Genomic DNA, 15,368 nt, shown 5'->3' on the forward strand with positions numbered 1-15,368 from the left:
GCCTCAGGAGGATGAAGGTCTGCAGGTAATGGAGCTGAAGGAGCTGCTGATTGGCCGTCGGCCCCTGAGGAGGCTGGATGAGGAGTGGAGGTGGAACTACTTCCTGCTGCCTTTTGAAGTGATTTCCAGCAGACAGAAACAAGAAAACACCAAAGGAGGGTGGTGATGTAACCCCTAAACAAGGCAATAAATGAAGGAGTAAAAGCTCCCTTATGCTTTTTTTGTCCTTCTGATGGGAGGAATAAAAGTTTTACATCAGCCTCCTCTTCTTCTGCTCAGCTTTTATTCAGGGTTTCAGTCTGATAGTTACTGTCAGGAATGACGCAAACTGTTTCTTTCAAATAGAAATCATACAGTATGAGATCTAAGGGACGGTCACTGCTGCAGTAAAATATATCATCTTAAAGTAAATGTGTAATTTTATGTTCACCTTCTTGGAAATTTTCCCCTTTTCAGAACTGAATTATGGTCAATTTAATATGGCTGGTGTGGTAAGAACTTCCTGGCCAAAACGAAACTATAGAGACAAAAGAACACTCCAAGAAACTCAGTAAAATGTTATTGAAGAGAATCAGTTAATGATGATCCATGAAAAGTTCCTCTTGGAGTCCAGTTAAATCCATCATTAAGAAATGGAAGGAAGATGGAACATGAATAAATCTGACTAGAGCAGGACATCCTCAAGATCTGAGAGACTAGTTAGGGAGGCCACCAAGACTCCTATGACTCCTCTGAAGGAGTTCCAGCTTCAGACTGTTCATCCAGCATCTGTTGTCTGTTCTTCACCAGTCAAAGCTTTATGGAGACAAAGAGAAAGACTCTGATGGAAAAAGCTCCAATTAAATCTGGACTAGAGTTCACCAGAAGACATGTGGAGACTCTGAAGACACCTGGAAGAAGGTTCTTTGGTCTGAGGAGACCAGGATGGAGCTTTATGTCCATCAGACTAGATGATATGTTTGATGGACACCAAACACTGAACATCATTACAAACACACCATCCCCACTGTGAAGCACGGTGGTGGCAGCATCATCATGTGAAGCACAGTGGTGGCAGCATCATGACGTGAAGCATGGAGGTGGCAGCATTATGATGTTCCTCAGCAGCAGGTCCTGGAAGGCTTGTAAAGGTAGATGGTAAATTAAATCCTGGAGGACGACCTGATGCAGCCTGAAGAGAACTGAGACTTGGAGAAGATCAGTTTTTCATCCCGACAAAGATCCTCAGATGTCGTTCTCACCGCCATCCAATCCACAGTGTGGCAGATTAAAGACGTATATCTATGGAGGTGTTCATCAGTGGATCTCTGGTAGTTTATTTTCGTGGTTTAGCTGGTGGTTTATACAGTAATACTGCAGACATCTTAAATGTGCTTCCTGTGACAGAACATCAGTCATCATCTTCAGTCAGGTCATGGATGTACTGCTGTGTGAAGAAGCACCAATCATGAGCATCATGGAGGAACTTCAGAGGATTCTCAGGTCTAAACGTGAATAACTGGACGTGACAGGAGCTCCTTCAAAGGCTCTGATGTCTTTGCTTTAATCAGGACCTCCGTGGGATGAATCTGAGAACAACCAGATAAACCGTCTCGATGTTCCCACAGATCAAACGTTCCTGAGGAGGCTGGCAGCGTTTGACGTCCATCTGAGGACCACCAGAGCAGGTCAGAGGGTTCAGAACCATTAGAACCAATCAGACTCAGGAGTGATGAAGCAGCCGGTCGGTTTTCTGGTTTCAGTCTGAATCCTTCACATGTTCTGAGTCCGCGGGCCATGAAGGAAAAACTGCATCCGTGACGTGAACTCATTTTCACATGAAGCAGGCGTGTTGGAGCCCCGAGTCAGAAGAAATGGATTTTCTGCTCTTCAAGCACAACTGGCAGAAAATCCACAGGAGAAACGCATCGCTCCGTTATAAATATTTATGGCTTTCATCCTGAGGAAGTTAATGGTTGAAGTTTATCATTTTCACAGAGCTCACACAAAATATGAGCTTATTTAAGTCACTTTAAACTGTGTGGATGATAAAAAAACATCGAGGTCCGTTAAAAATATCAAAAGAGGCATCTTTAAAGGTCTCATTTAGTCTAAAACTCACTAAATATTCAGTTTATTACAACATAAGCTGTGAGCAGGTTCATTTAAACCACTGCTCCAGATGTTATTCAAAGAGCTTCATAAGCAAAGAAGGAAAATAAAATACAAACGACAGCGATATGAAATTAAAGGAATTCAATTAAATAAATCACAGAAACAGAACAGATGAGCTGAATTATGCACACATATAACAGAAGGATTTAAAATGACCGACTAAAACAGGAAAAACACAAAAAATAAGAAAAAAATGTTAAAAATAAATGAATGAAAGTGCAGAATAAACATGCTGGTGTTTTAGACCAGATGTCAAAACTGAAAAATGAATTTATTAAACATTATTTTACTAGAACCTCCCCTTTGTTTTAAATCAATTAATGCAGAAATTTCAGCTTAAATTACACTGAATTATTTAAACAACAATTTAAGTCAGCAAAATAAAGTTTACACTATTTATCTAAATCAATAAATTAGAGTTTTAATCTGACTTTTCAGCATCAGTAGAAATGCATCAGTAGGTTTAATTAGTATCTGTAGACTTTAGTTTTTGCTGTTTAAATTAAAGACAATATTTAGTGTATTTAATAAAATTTAAATGAAGTAAAAAGTATTAATTTATTTTTAATTTGTCAAATTACTTGCTAATTTTAGTGTATTTAAATCAACAAAAATATAATTATTTTACACAGACTAAAACTGTAAATAATGTGCACATCAAAAAATTCTATTTTTATTAATAGAAATTAGTTTTTCTGTTTTCTGTTAAATTTGACGAGAAAATTACTTATTTTTGTTTATTTAAAACAGCAAAAACAATTTTTTATAGATATTTACTATTATTTGACAAAAAACATTTATATGAAGGAGAAAAAACTTGAAAATAATTTCCAAACTGTTATTTTACAGATTTTTGTCATTTTGTTAAAGACAATATTTAATAAAATTTAAATCAAGAAAGAAGTATTAATTTACATGTTAACCCACAAACAACAGACTAAAACTGTAAATAATGGCCTTTTTTTGGCTCTTACTGGCTGTTATTTTGCATTTATCTTAAATCTGTTTCCCGTTTCTTCCTGTATTTCTGTGTTTCTTCATGTTTTTCTGTTTCTTCCTGTTTTTTCGTATATTTCTGTATTTCTTCATATATTTCCGTTTCTCTGTATATTTCTGTATTTCTTCGTATATTTCCATATTTCTTCGTATATTTCTGTTTCTTCATGTTTTTCTGTGTTTCTTCCTGTTTTTCTGTTTCTTCGTATATTTCTGTTTCTTCATATATTTCCGTGTTTCTTCATATATTTCCATGTTTCTTTGTATATTTCTGTATTTCTTTGTATTTTTCTGTGTTTCTTCGTATATTTTTGTTTCCTGTTTCTTCCTTTATTCCTGTATTTCTGTTTTTCTGTGTTTTTTTGTATATTTCCGTGTTTCCTGGCGGTAAATTGTCTCCAGCAGCTCTGAGGATCACTTCCAGCCTCGTCGGGTGTGATGTTTGTTTTCTGGGAAACCTGCAGACAGCGGTTAACTAGCAGCTAATTTATTACTTCCATTGATTCACCTTCAGCGCTGCTCTTTTCCTGGAGTGCTGACCATCTTTATTTACTCCCTCTAATAGCTCCAGTCCACTCCAGGCTCTTAACAGAGTTCAAATGTGGTCAATTAATCTGAATAAATGTGAAATATTTCACCTAGAACAAGTCACAAAGGGAAACTAAAAGGACAGAAAACATCGCTAGAGAATCAGAAACACTAGAATGTAATTTAAGGGATCTATTTCCACCACATGCATGGTGTCAAGATAAAAAAGATCAAACTTTTATTAGTTTAAAACATTATTTGAATGACTTGGGCTGACATAATATCAGTCTCAACCTAATTGTGTCATTTAAACTGAAATCTGCTGTTTTCATTTTCAAGATATTAAATGTTCAAATGAAAGACTACAGTTTAGAAATGTAAAGAAAAATTCGATTAATTTAGTTGAATAAATTTCTGAAAAACTACCACATAAACAGAATGACACTCTCACAAAAAACAACCAAAAAACTACTCAAGTAACTTCATATTTTTGCATTTTTTTGTCACACAAAAATACAAAAATAACTACTCCTTTATAACTCCCTTCCATTTAAAGATTGTGCCGTCCACTTCAGAGGTAGAATTGAAATCATGGATCAAGTTTATCTTTTATTCATGGCTTTAACATCCCAGAATCGTTAAGGAAACTGCAGAAATTTGTCCAGTTGGTGCTGAGACGCTTTACAAAGTTGTGTGAGAATTAAAACCACCGACCTGTCTGTAGAATTCCTTTCCTACATCATTTTAAAATCACTTCAGAACTTTTTTCATTCCTCCCTACTGCCAAAATTAAAACCCTTCTGAAGAGAAATAGTCTAGATTCTGGATGAGTGAAGTACGGTGTTCCTCAGGATTCAATTTCAGGTTCTCTACTTTTTAGCTTTTACATGCTGCTGCTTGGAAACATTGTCGTTGTCTAAAGCTTCACTGATGACACAACTTTACGTCACTCGATGCCCTTTTTAGCTGATTTTCAGCCTACAAAATTACATCCAACTAAACTGAATTCTCAACATTCAGGAACAAGTCTTTGTATTGAAATAAACATAATTAGTGACCTCTGATGTGACAGGAAGTTAGAAAGTCCTTGTTAGGTTGTTGGAGTTGTGTTCGGTGGCATAAACCAGCAACCAGACTTTAAACGCAGAAGACCAGAGTTTATTTTCTGTGATGGACGACGGGTCTCAGTATTAAGTTTCATTTTCTGTCTTTCTTCATTTTCTGTTTCCACATATTTTCTGGTTCCGTTTATGAAAACGTCAGGCTTTTTTGGAAACTCTTAGACGATAGAAGCTCGGATCATGACTTAGTTAATGTGTTGAAATCAGTTTATTGTATCCTTTTGTTTGTTCTTTAGCGCCACCTGGTGGTAGCAGAAATTTCTTTTTGTGTAGCTGGAACAGACACGTGTCATTTTAGCAGCCAATCAGAGCGTTCAACACAAGATAAGTTGGTTGATTTTCTATTTTTTTTTAAAGAAAAGATGATGAAAGAACAGATTGTAAAAATATATGACGATTAGAAACATAATCAACAGAAAACAGGTTTCTACTAAGACATAACTGCAGTTTATCTGTAGACAAACATCATTTAGTGTTGTTTTTTTAGGACAAAACTCAAGTCTTCATCTCTGGGGGTTGAACAGATTTCAAAATAAAACTGCATTTCTGACGTTTGAATGTTCTGATTGAAGGTAAAACCTCCTGGACGGAGATCTGAGGTTCAAATCAACATCAGAAACAGAACAAAGAATGAAAGAATCTGTTTCATCTTCTAGAGAACACTCCCAGAGAGCAGCTGGTTCTAAGGATTGATGACTTTAATGTTCTCCTGTCTGGAAGAGGAATGTATCTCCACTTCATCTGCTTCCAAAGAGCAAAAGGAAAACACAGAACACACTGATTTTAAAGTGAGTTTAGGATCCTTTTATTGGTGTTTTTATCACATTTATCCAATAAACCTTTGGGACCTTCGTGTCTTCTGGCCTTTTAATTGTAAAATAGAGTTTGTTGGTTGAAGATAACCTCATTGGAAGTTGTTTTAATTGAGAAATATGGGTTCAAACCGAGCGTATAAATCTGGTTTAGTGTTTGTTTTTCCACTAGAAGCTTGAGGTTGTTCTAAAACGAGCCTCCAACTGGAATTTACAGCTTGAACTGATGCGATGTTTTCAGGTTTTATGACGCGTTGCAGCATAAACAGAATTATTTTGACCTATGAGCTGGACATGGAGGAGATTTATGAAGCAGAAAAATTTTCAAACAAATCATGCATGAATCTGGTCCCAGCGGATCTTAATAACTCAGTAAACTGATGTCGTCCAGGATGCAAATTCAGCTTTAATGCTCCTGCAAAGTGGCTTTTTATCAGCAGTAAATAGATGGATGGAACCTAAAGAGGTAAATGTGGAGGAGCGTTTAGCACCATACTGTAAAAAATAAACGTTTATTAACAAGTTTTAACTGAATTTTATTTTAACATTTCACTCGTATCTCTCAGACACTCTGTGATTTGTTAAACTGCAGCTGATAATCAGTAAAATCACAGAAAACTGTAAATAATGTCCACTTTTAAAAATCAGTATTTCACAGACCATAAATCGTCATTATTTTTAATATTATAATAATTATTATGCTGCTTTTACTGCATTTGAATCAGCAATAAATGTCTTAATTTGAATTGTTTTGACATGTTAACCCAAAAAAACTAGCCTAAAACTGAAATAATGTCCTCTTTTAAAAAATCTGTGTTTTACAGATGATGAACCGTTATTATTTTTAATATTATAATTATTAGACAGTTTTTACTGTATTTAAATTTGAAAAAAATAATCTATCCAGTAAAATCATAGAAAAAAAGTATTAATTTACATGTTAACTCTAAAAAAAAAACAGCTAAAACTGTAAATTACCAGCTTCTTTAAAAAAAAAATCTGTATTTTACAGATGATGAACTGTTATTATTTTTAATATTAGGATAATTGTTAGACTGTTTTTCTGTATTTAAATCAGCAAAAAATGTCGTAATTTGACAAATATTTACTGTTATTTAAAAGAAAAAGTATGTATATAAAGGATTGACAAAACACATATTTTTATTTTATTGATTGTAGAAAAAAACATTTCATTGAAAAAAAATAATTTACATGTTAACTGTAAAAAATAAACAGACTAAAACTATAAATAACGTGGAAGTCAAAAAATTATATTTTTCATTAATAGTAATTAGCTTTAGTGTCAAATTACTTGTTTGTTTTAGTGTATTTAAATGAGCAAAAATATAATTATTTTACAGATATTTTTCATTATTTGACCTAAACAACATTTATACGAAGGACTAAAAAATGGGGGAAAAAATTCAAACTGTTATTTTACAGGTTTTGGTCATTTTGTTAAATTAATAACAATATTTAGTAAAATCTAAAAAAAGTAAAACATATTAATTTACACATTTACTGTCAATATTAAAATCTATTATTTTACTGTTTTAACAAACAGAAATTTATGACTTTACAATGTGAGATCATAACAATATATTTAAATTTTTTTAGATTTAAATCAGTTAACAAATAGAATTTATTTATTGACTGATTTATTTTTCATATTACAGTATTTCACCATTTTTTCTTTTACCATTTTTTGTGCCACCTTTGCTGCCAGATTTTCTACATTTTGTTGTTTTTTATTTTATTTTTACCATGAAGTGAAGCCAGCCAAAGTCCCGTCATGATTTCATCCTTCAAATGAATTTAATATTCAAACTGTTGTCAACACCAACACAATATTCAGTCACCTCTTATTAATCATTTACAGATTTATGGAACCATAACGGTGGTTTTATTGCAGCTCATATAAACCAACATCTCTTCTGTCTGTAGATCTGCAGTTCATCCGTCTTCACCGTTTGTCAGGATGTAAATCAGCCGATCGCTGCTGGTTGATTTCCTGTCCGTCGATCGGAGGAGATGTCAGAGAATTAACATAATCAATGAGAGCGAGCTCATCCGTTATTCTATGATCAATCTACAATCACAACGTGTTCTGCTGGATTTAGAGTTCTGCTGTTCTGTCAGGTTTCATTTAAAACGTTCTCCAGCACAGAGAGCTGCTTTAAGTCAACACTTTTCCCTGTTTCTCTGGAGAACGTGTCGTGTTCTGAGACCTGTTGCATATAAAACCTGATCATTCAGCTCTGACCTGGAGCTGCTGCTGACTCAGGTCTGTCCAGGTTTAACCCTCATCTCCTCTGTTCTACTGCAGACCTCCACCTACTGAGGATTTAAAATCTGTGAGAGGAATTTAAAGAAGCCAACAGAAGATCAGGCAAACGTTCTACCAATAGCTGATCATTTATCTCTGGTTTATGAGTTGATGGAGGTCAAAGGAAAACTGAGAAAAGTGAAAGTCAATAACAGCTTTAGAGTCAAACACTCAACATGTTTCTGTTCATTAAACTTCAGTCTGAATCCTCTACAGGTTGAAAATAAACTTCTTCCTCTGTTAAAACATTTAAATGAGAGTTTAACTGCAGTAAACTCAGATTAAGATCCGGGTTATTCATTAATAAATCTGGAAACGTTCCACCAACAACCTCCTCAGAACATCTGGTTCTTTATCTCCAGTAACTTTATTAATGATCAGAGTTCTACCTTCATCCTGGGAATATTTCCAGAGTTCCAGGTCTTTGAAGTCCATGTTGGCATATTTAAACCTTTCAGGGTAGTTTTGGCTCTTTTTTGGGTGATTTTGTGTCTTTGTGGTACTTTTGGCCGTTTTGTTGGTAATTTTTCAAGTTCTTTGTGCCGAATTTGAGTTTTTTTCTCAATCTCACCTGTTTTATGGTAATTTTGGTCCTTTTTGTGGTGATTTTCCATGTTTTTGTTGGCATATTTGAATCTTTCAGGTTAGTTTTGGCTCTTTTTGTGCTGATTTTATGTCTTTTTGTGGTAATTTGGTAATGCCATGTCTATCTGCTGGACTGATGAAGTTCTGAGGCTCAGAAATGATGGAAAAAGTCCATTAAAAAGTGATAAATCTGGACCCACCTCTATGGACTTCAAGGACCTGGAACTCTGGAAATATTCCCAGGATGAATGCTCTTTCTGTTGCTCCTGTTGGTCTTAAATCAGGCTGAAGTGTTTCTCTAGGAGGAGACAGTGAAGGACACGAAGCTGCCGTAGATCTGAAGCATCTGATGGAAACGTGACAGAAGTGAGGCTGATCAGGTTTAAATGTGAAGCTATCAGATGTTTGATTTAATCAGCAGACTTTAAAACTCACCTGAGAGCAGAAACAGCAGATGAGTTCTGCTGTTTCAGGTGCATGGATTTTTTGGCTCTGAGTCAGTTTCATTAATCTAAGTGAGCGAAGACGACGAATCCAGACGTGGACTTTTATCAGCAACAGGAACGTTTCTGTTAAAACCAGCAGAACAGTTGGTCTGGAACACTCTTTACTGCTACATTTAGAAGAAATACAACTAAAGTCTGCTGAGTTTTGCCAAAAGAAAATCAGTGAAATGTCAAAAAAAAAGAGGTTTGTTTTTAGAGCCGACCTTTTCACACTGAAGTCCTGAAGGTGGAGTTTTTCTGAGCCAAAAAAGAAAAAAAAACATTTTTAAAATCATCTGAGGCAGAAAAATCAATAATTGTTCTTGGTGCTGAAAATCTGCTTCAGTAACTAGAAAGCAGAGTCTAAGAAATGTCAAAAACACACTGAAAATGCTGCTAGAGTCCAGATAAAATGCATAAAAACATAAGAGGACATGAGGAAATGAAGAAAAGCACAAACGTACGATAAAAAATTACAATACGTTAGTAGAATGGAAAATAAATAAAAGAACAATAAAATAGAAAAGTACTGAGTAAAACTGGTCATGATTCTGAGGGAGTGAAGCAGTATTACATATGAAAACTTAAATATTACGCTCATGAAAATAAAATATTTTCCATGAAAAATCCATTACGCATGAAAAATCAACTATTTTACATGAAAATGAAATATTAGACATAAAAAATGAAATATGTGATGTAACAAATGGAATATTTTAAAGAAAAAAATTTTTACATAAAAATGAAATATTACACATAAAAATTGAAATATTTTACATGAAAAATTGAATATTTTACTTGAATTAATTACTTTAAATGAAATATTTACATTAAAATGAAATATTACACAAGAAAAATAACATATTTTACACAAAAATGTAACATTTTACATTAAAATGAAATATTAGACATGAAAATTAGATATTAGACATGAAAAATGAAATATTTTACATTAAAAAAGAAATTACACATGAAAAATGAAATATTTTACATGACAAATGGAATATTTTACACAAAAAGGTAACATTTTACATGAAAATGGAACGTTACACAGAAAAATTGAAATATTTTACTTGAAAAATGAAATATTTGACATGGAAAATGAAATAATTTACATATTACTTAAACTAAAGTTGCACAAACTATCATAAAAAGAGTAATATTGCAGACCTTCAGATGGTGTATGAGATTTCCTACAGAACCCGAACTCATTTTTTTTTTTGTTTTTTTAGATATTTCTACTTTGATTTTTGCTGTGCAGCGTTCTGTCTGTTTTAAATTCTCCCACATGTTCATCTGTTCTGACTGTAAAGGAAAAACATCATTTTTATTCTCATTAAGACATTTTCAGAGCTCAGATCTTTACTGTATTTGTCCAAACATTTGTTCAGGTTCTCCAGGAACAATAAAAATTCATTATTTAGGAGTTTCATTCATGTATTTTTAGATCATGACAGCTACTATTGTTAAATAATAAACAGTAACCTCATAAAACCCAGCTGTAATAATATAAATTTATCATCCTATAATACCTGACAGTTACTGTAGATAACTATAATGAAGATCTATCTGCCTACAGCTTCATTATCGCATGTTATAAATCAGCTTTTAGTTCTTTTTACATCTTTTATTTATAATTTTCTGTGTTACTGACGGTTTCCTCCCAGCAGATTCAGAACCAGCTGACATCTCTAGATGGAATAAAATCATGGGAACATGTCAGCTTGAACTCGCTGTAGACGTGACTGTGGTAACCGTGGTAACCGTCTCCAGCTCTGGTTACAGATAAATAATCCTCATGTATGTCGATGTTTACATGTAAACACAAAGAGAACGTTTTTACTGATTTACTGACGTCCTTCAACAAATATATAAACAGAACATCCTGATGTAAAAAGATAAAAAAAAAACAAAAAAAAAAACAAGCTGCTGTGGTTCATGGTTTCTGCAGGACTGATGCAGACTTTTAAAGGAGAAACAAACAGTTCTATTCGTTCTACAGTGTTTTGGTCGATGAACAACAGATTTAGAAGCAGCTGAGTTTGAGTTTCATCACCAAAATAAGACTTCATGTCTGTGGAAGGTAAAGAATTCTTCCACTGTTACGCCCCCCAACGAATCTCCACCTCATCCCAGTGGAGGGGTTTGAGTGTCCCTGTGGTCCTGGGAGCTGTGTTGTCCAAGGCATTAGCCCCCGGTAGGGTCTTCCAAGGCAAACTGGTCCTGGTGGAGGGGACCAGACAAAGAGCAATTCAGAAGACCACGTTTAAAGCAAACAAGGTGAAGCCGCTACCTCGCCTGGGATAGGGATACCGGGGCCTTCCCCTGGAGCCAGGTCTGGTTGGGGAGCTCATCAGAGCGTGTCTGGTGGCCGAGTCTTGGGGTCCCGTGGGGCTCACTCAGGTATAGCCTGAAGAAGAAACACAGGGCCCTGTAGACCCACCACCTGCAGGGCAGGAAATCAGGGTCTGGTGCTATGCCCACCTGGGTAGACAGGATCGGGTGCCTGGGAGCACCGCCCCCTGGTGGCGTAGACCAGCTCTGGGGATGTGGAACGTCACCTCACTGGAGGCAAGGAACCTGAGCTGGTGGAGGTGGAGCTAGATATAGTTGGGCTCACCTCCACGCACAGCAAAGGTTCTGGAACCAGAATCCTGGAGAGGAGTTGGACTCAGGGTGAGAGGCTCTGGGTGGGTGTGGGGATACTCATGAGCCCCTGGCTGAATGCTGCTTTGTTGGAGTTCTCCCCGCAGAACCAGAGGGTCGCCTGTATGAGGATAAACTCTGACTGTTGTCTGTTCTTATGAACCGAACAGCAGCTCAGAGTATTCGGCCTTCTTGGAGTCTCTTGGTGGTTTCTGGAAGAGGGACCACCTGGGGACTCCATAGTTCTCCTGGGGGACTTCAACGCTCATGTGGACAACGATGGAGAAACCTGGAGGAGGTGATTGGGAGGAACGGCCTGATCTGAACCTGAGCGGTGTTTAGTTATTGGACCTCTGTGCTAGTCATAGATTGTCTATAACAAACACCACATTGGAGCAGAAGGCTGCTCATAAGTGTACCTGGTACCAGAGCACCTTATCCTAAAGGTCGATGATCGACTTCATAGCCATATCATCAGACGTGTGGCCGGATCAGGATCTTGTTCAATAATGATGGGAAAATGGAGTGTGAAGAGGGAGCTGAGCTGCAGGGAGAAGCTCTCAGTCTACTGTCCATCTACATTCTAACCCTCATCTCAAATTCTGATTTTCACATATCTCCCCAATTGGGGGAGTCAGAGCGCAGGGTCAGCCGCAGTACAGCGCCCCCTGGAGCAGGAAGGGTTAAGGGCCTTGCTCAAGGGCCCAACAGTGGCCGCATTGGGGTTTGAACCTCTGACCTTCTGATCAGTAGTCTGGAGACTTAACCGTTGCACCACCACTGCCCACAGGTATGGTCATGAGCTCTGGGTAGTGACCCAAAGAATGAGATCGTGGATACAAGCGTCCGAAATAAGCTTCCTCCGCAGGGTGGCTGGGCTCAGCCTTAGAGATAGGGGGAGAAGATCAGACATCCGGAGGGAGCTCAGAGTAGAGCTGCTGCTCCTTCACCTCTAAAGGACCCAGTTAAGGTGGTTTGGACATCTGATTCGGATCCTTCAGGGAGACTTCCTCTGGAGGTTTTCTGAACACGTCCACCTGGGAGGAGACCCCAGGGTAGACCCAGAACCCGCTGGAGGGATTATATATCTCATCTGGCCTGGGAACGCCTCGGGATCCCCCAGGAAGAGCTGGAAAGTGTTGCTGGGAGGAGGAACATCTGGAATGACCTGCTTCATCTGCTGCCTCCACGACCCGACCCCAGATAAGAGGAAGAAAATGGATGGATGGATGGATGGATGGATGGATGATGTATGGATGGATGGATGACAGATGGATGGACAGATGGATGGATGGACAGATGGAGGACGGATGGATGGATGGACGGATGGATGGACGGATGGATGGATGGATGGATGGACAGATGGATGGATGCTACACCCATGACATAATGAACAGAGATGGGAGGAGTAGCTGTAGAAGTTTGGAGAAGTTTTCATTTTTCGAAGCTTTCCATTGATTGAGCGCTAACACAGCAGGAAGTCCTAAAATCTCCAGACATCCCGTGGTTCATCTGTGCTCGACACGCCTCAGGAGTTACTTCCTGAGTCAAAAAGAATGTGATGATATAATTAACAGAGCTTTTGGAGGAGTTTTCATTTGTTAATGCTTTCCATCCATAGAGCTGAAACACAATAAGAAGTCCTAAAATCTCCAGATATCTCATGGAACATTCGCACATAGAGATGTGGATATTGAGGGTGTCAAAATGGATCATTCACCAGAGCTAATGTGACACCTAGCGGGACTAGCTGCTAAACTGTATAACTGTCAGCGTGTCTGTTGTTGTTTCCAACAGCGAAGTGATTTTAAAAATGGACTCACGTAAAATGGCTGAAGGGGAGGAAAAGCCGATTGTAAAAACCATGAATTAGTCTTTAACAAAACTCTCAACACCAGATAACTGCGAAGCTGCAGCGGATCAAACAGCCCATAATATCTGCACATCCAGCTGCAAATACAGAAACATTTCATTATAAAACTCAACAGTAAAACCTTTTGCCTTTAGTGTGTTTTACCATCTATGCTTCCATGGTTTTATGGATAATCTTCTTCTACTCATGAGCTTTTATTGCACGCCAGCATCCTTGGATAGATGTATTATTTTATGATCAGGAATTATCTTTGCTGTGCACATTTCCCCCGTTAGACATTTTCTCATCATGTTTTCACTGCAGACAAAAAGAACTGATATTAGATCCGTGTTGTGAAAATGCATCACGGTTTGATTTCTCAGTTTTCTTTTTAACATCCAGGCTCAATTTAAAAAGGTCCTTAAATATATTGAATATCAATATGATCTTTCACTTTCATTGAGATTTTTTGTTTATTTATTGGTTCTTTGTGTTGATTTATTGGTCATTTGTGTGGATTTATTGGACCTTTGTGTTGATTTATTGATAGTTTGTGAAGTTTTATTGGTCCTTTGTGTTGATTTAATGGTTGATTTAATTTATTGGTCATTTGTCAGATCAGCTGCTGGAAGAAGAATGATTCCTCCTCCAGAACTCTGTGGGTGTTTTTACAGCTAAGACATCGAACGAATGGAACAAATGGCACCATCAGGGTTCCTTAATCTCCTCTGAGCTGTTCAACAATCACTTCCTGGAAGACAGTTTTCAGCTCAGCATCAGGATTATTTCCCTCTTCAGAGTCTCAGGAGGACCTTCAGAGGACCTGCTGCAGAAAAAAACTCTCATGAGCAGGAAAACGTAAAATGTTCTCTCAAGGTTTAAAAAGAGTCTAATGTTAAGATAAAGTTCACACAAAATCTATATTAGAAGAAAAAAAGAAAAAGAATTAAGTTTTGGTTTTTTTAGCAGTTTTCAGCAGTAGTTATTTGAAGAATTTGCTGGTTTTTGTTGTTGTTGTTTTTTTTTTTTTACAGATTTTTGTAATAAAATCCCACAAAATATCTAAATTTACACTTAACTATAAAAAAAAGTTTTTAAAAAATGCCAAATTTGTAAATAATGTTAACATCAAAAATCTGTGTTTTTCAAAATATTCATTCATTCTTTTACCATGTTTGACTGTAAAATTACACTATTTTAATTTAATTTTAATTATTATTTGCACCTTGAAAAAAAACTGCCCAATATTATCTAAGTTCATCTAAATAAAAATACTGATGCTGAGGAAAACCTTTGAAATCTACACTTTAAAAAAAATAGTTTTTTTAGGTATTTTTTTTTACAATTTGCTGCTATGCTACATGTTAAAAGACAGACAAATAATTGGTAAAAAAAAATCACAGAAAAATATCAGTTTGATGTTTATCTGCACAAAAACAAACAAAAAGAAGCCAAAACTGTAAATAATCTCCATTTTAAAAATCTGTATTTTTATAAATAATAATTCTTTCTTTTACCGTGTTTGACTGTGACATTACACTATTTTAGTGAATTAAATAAGCAAAAAAGTAGCATTGTTTTAGAGATTTTTGCAATATTTGAGAAAAAAGTATTATATTTAGGACTAAAAATGGTAAAAATAAATTAGAAAAATCTAATCTAATCTAAAATATAGTAAAGAGAGAAAACAATAATTAATTTACACCTTAAAATACTGTCAGATATTATCAAAGTTCATTTTTTTAATCTCAAGGGACTTCCTGGTAAAATAAAGGTTAAATAAAATAAATAAACGCCATAAAAATGTTAAATATTACTTTTTAATTCCCACTTAATTAAACAAACTTAATTCAAACGAAATAA

At 36.1% G+C, this 15,368-nt stretch overlaps 1 long non-coding RNA gene across 2 annotated transcripts; it reads right to left on the reverse strand.

Moving 5' to 3' along the window:
* Positions 1 to 7,401: 7,401 nt before the first annotated feature.
* LOC118471872 (uncharacterized) lies at positions 7,402 to 9,647 on the reverse strand. Of its 2 annotated transcripts, XR_008603986.1 has the most exons (3): positions 9,232 to 9,620; positions 8,958 to 9,091; positions 7,402 to 8,868 (listed from the first exon to the last, which is right to left on the reverse strand). It is a non-coding gene; the product is annotated as an uncharacterized LOC118471872 (long non-coding RNA). The 2 variants fall into 2 exon arrangements; XR_008603983.1 differs by having other exon boundaries at positions 8,958 to 9,647.
* Between the last annotated feature and the right edge of the window lie 5,721 nt (positions 9,648 to 15,368).

This window comes from Amphiprion ocellaris, chromosome 2 (assembly GCF_022539595.1).
Source record: "Amphiprion ocellaris isolate individual 3 ecotype Okinawa chromosome 2, ASM2253959v1, whole genome shotgun sequence".
Lineage (NCBI taxonomy): Eukaryota > Metazoa > Chordata > Actinopteri > Pomacentridae > Amphiprion > Amphiprion ocellaris.